The following is a 7,582-nucleotide window of genomic DNA, read 5'->3' as shown; positions in this document are numbered from 1 at the left end:
TATTTCCGTCTACTTTCGTGTTTTTGTATAATATTGTAGAAATGTGAAGAATCTAGCGGAAATCGAGCCGAATCCGTCCCCGAGTACTTAGCATTGCATTTGACATGGAGTAAAGACTCGGGAAGTGAACTTGGTGCGCATTTCAAGGCCTGAAAGATATATTTGCGAGAGTTTCAAAAGCGGATTACCAGCTATAGTGGTCTATAGACTGACCTACATGGTCTATAGACTGTCAGAATGCTGAACAGAAGTCTGTAGGAAAGAGGAGCGGTCGATCGACTGACACATCTGGTCGATCGACCAGAGCACGGTTATCAGAAGCTTCTGTACAGCGCAACTTAGTCGATCGACTGGTCCTAGTGGTCGATCGACTGAACAACGAGTCTGACGCAAGTTAGAAGACGTGACAAAGCCCATTATAATTAGGTTATGAGGATTAGGTTACGTGATAATTCCTTTATAACGTAATTCAACTCCTCTGTTTGATCGATCTAGTTCCTATCATATATATCTTTAGTTTAGATACAACAAAAGACATTAGCTATTCGTAGTTTAGAATTCTCCATAAAGTTCGTACCTTACTTTCGGATCATCGTTTTTTCCTTTGCTTCGGTAATTCTAGTCCTTTAACTTCAGTATTGTTTTATTCGTTTCGTTAGTATTAGTTCTTGCTAGATAGAATCCCAAGCCCTAGTTATAGTTTTATGCGAATTCATTCATTCAATTATTTCAATTATGAAATCCATTATGCTTATTATCAAATTAGTTCTTGTCATTTGCGTAAATATGTCTAGCTAAACACCCCGTGCTAAGATGTAGGGGATCTATAGCGTAGATAGCATAGAATAGGTGACCCCGAATTAGGGCTTGGTCGATCGACTGGGGTAGCTGGTCGATCGACCGACTTCGTGTCTGATTAGCACCGTTTGATTCGTTAAGTGCAATATTTAACAATGAGACTAATAGGATACTTGTTAGATGCTTAGTTTTGACCAACCCGCAGATCGAGAGATAGGGAAGGGCATTAATTAATGAATTGAGACGACTAAATTGCTGAGATCGAGAGATAATGTAATTTAGGCTTTAGGAATCACTAATCGGGGCAAGAGCTAGCATAAGTGAGACCTAGGGACTAGTGGCATAGGCCGAAAGGAGCTACTAGTTAACTTGGACCGAGAGGACTTGTTTTACCCATCCTACGCGACTGTATTTCGGACTTACCTAGGATTGTGTGCCATCGCAGCTATAGTGAACCGACCGTCTTAGCATTTCTTTTATCATTGTTTACATCCTTTATTACTTTTATTTGCTTATTTAGTTTATGTTATTAGATTTAGATTTAATTCATATCAAAACCCCCTTCAAACTGTTATCCTTAGACTAAAATTAATAGCAACTATTATCTCCCTACCTCCCTGCAGATCGACCCTTACTACCGCTTGCTAGTTGTAGTTTGGAAATTATAAATATTATTTTTGATACTCACATCAACGGGTATCAGCCAGCTGTGTAGAGGAGTCGTACCCGAGGTATCTTTGGGATACGTCCTCGATTTGTACATTGTTTGCGGACAAAGGCTCGCCAGCTGCCGTGGAGGAGTCGTACCTGAGGCATCATCGGGATACATCCTTGAGTTGTATATCGCTTGAGGACAAAGGCTCGCTAGCCATATGCGATTGTAAGGCCCGCCAACCATAATGAAGGGTCGATTAATCGACCGTGGAAATAGCCGCGTTGGATAGGCTTGTTTTGAAATAGCGGGCTTCGCGAGGAAGCCCCCGACATCCTGTTTGGGGATTTCGGTGTTTGTATTGAATGTTTGAGGGGATAGCGGGTTTGGATCCTGCTACCTGCTTGTTTTTTACATATGGGGCTTGTGACGCCGCCGTGGAAATAGCGAATTTTGAATTTCACTATTATTGTTTTTGAAGTGACGGTTTATGTTGCCGCCGTTGTGTGGACATGGGCCACGGGGGTGCTTGGGAATAAGCGTTTGCATTTGTGGAGTCGCCACCAATTTATTGTGGAAAATTGGAAACCGTTCGAATACCTCGTGCCATGTCAAGACACAAAGTAGTGACATGAACACTAAGCACTCGTCACCCTTAGCATTCTATGTCTAGAATGACTCTCGTGGATGCCAATGAACACGGATGTTCAAAGAGATCTGGAGTAAGGGGTGAGGGTACGTATTAGGAAGCTCTTTTGATCGAACACCTAATCCCGCCCGCCTCGATAGCGGCCTCTACTAATGATTAGGGAAAATCGTCTATACTCGATATATTGTCGATTATATGCATGCAATGCAACATCCAAGTTTTTATCCTAACATGTGAGAATTAGGCTATGTCGGTGAACAATTAATTTAGCATACAATTGAGTCGAAGTAGGGATTTAGATTAAATTACATGTGGAAGCATACAAACAATGCGATAAAAGAAATACAATAATAAATTCAATAATTACAACGGATTAATGATTTATGTCGAAAATACCTTTAAAAACGGATAATTTGGGAAAAAAAGAATAAATAAATTAACGAACAGGAATTAGGCGATAATACGAATAATAATAGATTAATACGTAAACTAATTAAACTAGGTCAAGGCAGAACGGGAGTTCAGAGACAGAAATCAACCTGGAACAGGCACAGCAGAGTTGCGCCCTCTGGAAGAGGCGCAGCAGTTGCTGCGTCTGTTCCAAGGCTGAGTTCTGGCTGTGAAGCCGGGACTGCAAATCGTTAGTATTCGTGGGTGAAATTTAATGATTGATTATGATATATGACTCGGATGAAAGTGATTTAATACATTAATTACATGTGAATGAGTCATAAAAGCGATAAAACATGGACGAAACGAACGCAAACGAATTAATTACACGAATGAAAGATTGATTAGTGACATGAGTGAACTAATTAGGGTAAATATGACGAATTAATGAAGAACTAATGACGGACAAACAGGTGGGAATATATCAAAGATCGAATTCCAGAAACTTAATATGAAAGAATCGAATCTCTACAACTCGGTTTGACTTTAATGACGAAAACCCGCAAATATTGGATTATAAGGGATTTAAGTCGGGAATTAACGATGAATTATATACTAACAGTGATTAACAATATGTTGAATTATTAGAATTATCATGCTTAAGTCGTCATATAAACAATGAACAATAAACGAAAGAAAATAACAAAACAAACGAATTGACAGAAGACGAAGGAAGAAGAAAGGAAGCAGAAACTGCGGCAGCCTCACGAAGAGGCGCAGCAGGTGCTGCATCCATTCGAAGAGGCGCAGCAGTTGCTGCGTCCTTTCTAGACGTATGTCTTCTGATAATCCGTAAAAAGGGTTTTAAACATGGTTTTACAAATCGGTTTTTAGAAGTACTTTCGACATAAACCTTACAAGATGATTATAAAAAGTAAATAACAATGAATAAAAAAGGATTTACACCCTCAGACTTACATGTTTGACGAAACGAGATGAACTAAGTTTATGTTTTAGTGATGCTCGACTCGAATGTAACGAAAGTGCCCTCGTAAGAGGAAAACGATTAAGATTTATTAAGTTAATTATGGTGGAGTTGGTCAAATTGGTCGGTCATGCAAACGAGGCTGGTACTCAGAAAGATCCGACCTTACGTGGTCGAAAGTTCAAGCACGTAAACGCCAAAAAGTAAGAACGTGGTCTAGAATGCAAAGGGAGAAGAGAAGGGCGGACACTCGCGTGAGAAATATGAGGAGCGAAGGCTCCTATTTATACTAATCACGTGGAGGAATTAGGGTTTTCGGAGAGACTTTGGAAGTGAATCTCGAAAAGATATGAAAAGATACGAAAAATACGCAGAAAAGGACTTGGGAAGAGGCGCAGCAGGCACTACGTCTCTTGGAAGAGGCGCAGCAGCTGCTGCGTCTGTTCCCATGTGGTTTCCTCCTGCGGAAGAAAGATTTTCGTGTTTAGTTTATGGATTAACGGATTAATCTTATTTTCCTTAATTTTGTGTGTGAATATTACGGGAAATTCTTTACCAAAGATTAAAAGATTGTGAAATATGGAATAGAAATATCCGGAACATTCCAGAACATTCTGACTCGGGATTTAGCGGTTATCAGAAAATGAAGACGGTTTTAGGCCCAGACTCCAAATGTACTCTAATTACTGTCAAAACGACCGTATCGGCGCGTAGATGACAATTAAAAGGTAGACACCAGTGTTTGAGCAATCACTTGACGATAAACTTACGAACTGTCACAAATTGTTCCGCGTACCAAACATGCAGCCCAATCATCACCGGGTGGTTTGCGGGAGGTGCAGAAATGAGGTATCTACAGAGCCCCCACTTTGACTGAGGCTTGGACAAGGCGAAAGTCAAAGTATAGCCATCAGGTCAATCGAAGATTATAACCTGGCAACTATGGCGACGCGAGGCGGCTCAAGGGGTCTGAACCAAGGACCTGTCGTCGGGAACATTTTAGAGTCTGTCGACTATCGAGGAGGGTCGTTTAAAGTCCATTTGACTACGTAAGGAAGCTCGCCAGCCATAAGAAGAGACCATACCTGAAAATTCTTTCTCAAGATGCTTCCGGAGTTGCGTAGGAGTTAAGGTTAAGCGTAGGAGCTAAGGGTAAGCGTAGGAGCTAAGGGTAAGCATAGGAGCTAAGGGTAAGCATAGGAGCTAAGGGTAAGACCTAGAAGATATATAAGGATTGTGCTCTAGGGTGTGGGACCCTAACGGAAAGCATCGACGGGAAGGAGGTCAAATATAAGTTCAACCTAAGGGGTAACTAAGGCTCAAGTATAAAAACTCTGCCGGTCTGGGAACTTCTGGAGAACGACACCTGTATCGCATTCCGTGGGGAAACAATAAATATCGTGAGTAGCAGGACACAGGCGGGAACTGCTGGGAGAAATCTGCTTGGGTCGTCTTCAAACAAACTTCAGAAGAACTTGAGAAGGACGATTGTATGTCGTGAACTCTCATTTGGGAAAACCTTATCGGTAACCGATCTCCATGTCTCGAGAGGGATTGTCTATCCGCTTACTCTCGTTGGGGGAATATAATGAAGGCGTGTCGAAACACCTGTCAGAGAATACCTGCTCGTTGTGACAAGCAAGGTCTTGGAATAAATAAATAAATAATGTATGGTAGTCTGCAGTTGGCTTAGAAATGCGGGTCTGAGCAAAGAATAATCGTCAAACGGACCAGAAAAGATAAAATGGCATCGGGGAAGAGGCGCACCAAAGATGCGCCCACAAATAACGAAATCATAACGAATTTTTGAAAATTCGTATGAAGGGAAGTTGAGGAAGAGGCGCAGCAAGAGCCGCGTCTCTTGGAAGAGGCGCAGCACCTGCTGCGTCTTTTCCTGAGGGCGTCTTTCCTGCGTAAAGCGCGATGAAACAGGGGTTTCATTTCATTTGTTTCGAAACATAATTCCTCAATTTCTCTCTCAAATCTCAACCATTTTTGTCAAAATTTGATCCAAAAGCTTGCATTTGTCATGACTAATCGAGGTATGTATATCATTCTTGTATTAATCTTCTATAATGGACGAATTGGATCGACAAAAATCGGGGTTTTCAACCCTAAAATGTCGAAAATTTGGGGCTTTTCCCCCAAATGATCTTGCCTTGTAAAATTGACCTTGTAAATGGCTAATTGGTAGTATAAGGATCATAACCATGTATTTGTTTCGAATTTTCGTTGAGTTTTAGGCATTTGAGTGAAATTGTGACGGTTTCACAGCTAAACCGTAAATTGCTTCGAAAATAGCCTTAGGATTGCCCGTTTGCGATGAAACTTGATATTTGGAATCCTTGGATGATGGGTAAACTTCCTACCATCTCGGAATTTGGTTTGTGACGGCTTTTTCAGGACACTTTTCTAGGGCATAATCGCCGTTATAACGAAATGCTGTCGAAATTTCGACTCGAACCCATGACTAGGCTTCAACTTAGGCTTGACTTAACCCAAATAACCACAAGAGTGATTGGGTTTATGGGAATACGGCCAAAGATGGCGAGAAAAGAGCGACTTCGGGGCTTCTAAAACTCGAAAATCCCCTAATCAAGGTTCGTCGTCACTTGACGCGGCCTATAATTACTTTAACGTTGCAGGTGACGAGGCTTTTACTTCTAGGAGAGCTCCTATGGACATAGACACAGCCATCGACGCTTCTCGTGCTCTCGAGGAGGCAGTTGTTGAGGACGAGGTGGAGGAGGAGGAGGCCCCGAGGCGGGCCAACGTTGGGCGAGGCGGTCGTCAGCTGAGAGGAGCACTGCGTGGCCGAGACTGGGACAAGGCACTTGCTTTGGGTCGGAGGGTCACCTGTCCTATAGGACGGTGATGAGCTTGGTAATCTTGGATTCATTACTCATCATTCATCTTTTTTCATTTCATTTGCTCATATCTTTTCCAATTTCATTCAAACTAGAGATAGCTTTGGTTTCAAATCACAATAGGTGGCCGGGAACATCAGATCGTTCTCGGGCTACACGACGGCGATGGAGTGCTACGATAGGCTGTCGGCAGAGGAGCGAGCCATGATCGAGCGGGGAGCATTCGGCGCCTTGGTGCAGGCTTAAAGGGATATCGCGAAGAGGAAGCTGCGGGCTAACCTTAGCCTGGTCCGCGCTTTCTTGGACCGATTCTGGGATACGACTTCCACTTTTCACATACCTTTTGGTGAGGTGGGAGTCACGTTGGAGGAGTACGACATGATCTCTACGGTCCGCCGTGTGGGACCGAGGCGGTGGAGTGGCGGAGACCGCGCCATGAGGGTGGACTCGGCCGAGGCTAGGAGGTTGATCGGCCGGAACTTGGCGCCAAGGCTGCTGCAGGCCTGGTTTGGTGCCTAGTTCTTACGTCCGAGACTACTTTGCGGGAAGACCCCGACGCGGTGGTGATTGACGGGAGGGAGACGGCTCCTCCTCCCCGTCAATGAGTGAGAGGGCCCGCTTGTGGCTTTGGTGGTTTCTGTCTTCGATCTACCTCGAAACAAGGGAGAGAGGTCATCGACGAAGCTTCTTCCCTTCCTTTCGACCTGAGTTCCCTAGGACGTTGGGACCGGTCATCTTGGTTTTGCGGTCCTCATCCGCTTCATGAGGGCCATGGTTCGTCCGGAGTTGATGGAGAAGGGGACTTCTCCTGGTGCTGTCGGCCTTGGACTATTGTTGGAGGTATGAACCTTCATTTAGACTGAAATCACTTCTTTTCTTTACCGAATTACGAAAGATCGTTATTGACTATCTTGCTTCACAGGCGTGGGTGTACTCCTACTTTCCGAGCCTCTCACCCAAGAGGACGAAGCCGCTGGAGAAGGCCTATCCCGTTGTGAGGGATTGGGTGATGTGTCGCACGAGGAGCAAGCGTTCCTCTCACGGCCCGGCAGGACGTGAACGCTCTTCAGCTGGACAGCATGAGCATCTCACTTATATTCGTTTTGCTCCTTTATTACTTTTTTTCCGATCATAAGAATGATTTCTTACTTGTCTTTTCCCAGTGGGTGCCCAGGCCGTGGGCGGAGTATGCTGGTGCTCCTCCTTTCGTGGCTGAGGTCCTTCTACCCAGGAGCTCGAGC

This window comes from Silene latifolia, chromosome 7, assembly GCF_048544455.1.
Source record: "Silene latifolia isolate original U9 population chromosome 7, ASM4854445v1, whole genome shotgun sequence".
Lineage (NCBI taxonomy): Eukaryota > Viridiplantae > Streptophyta > Magnoliopsida > Caryophyllales > Caryophyllaceae > Silene > Silene latifolia.
The sequence above is the reverse complement of the archived record's forward strand: the minus strand, read 5'-3'. Positions refer to the sequence as shown.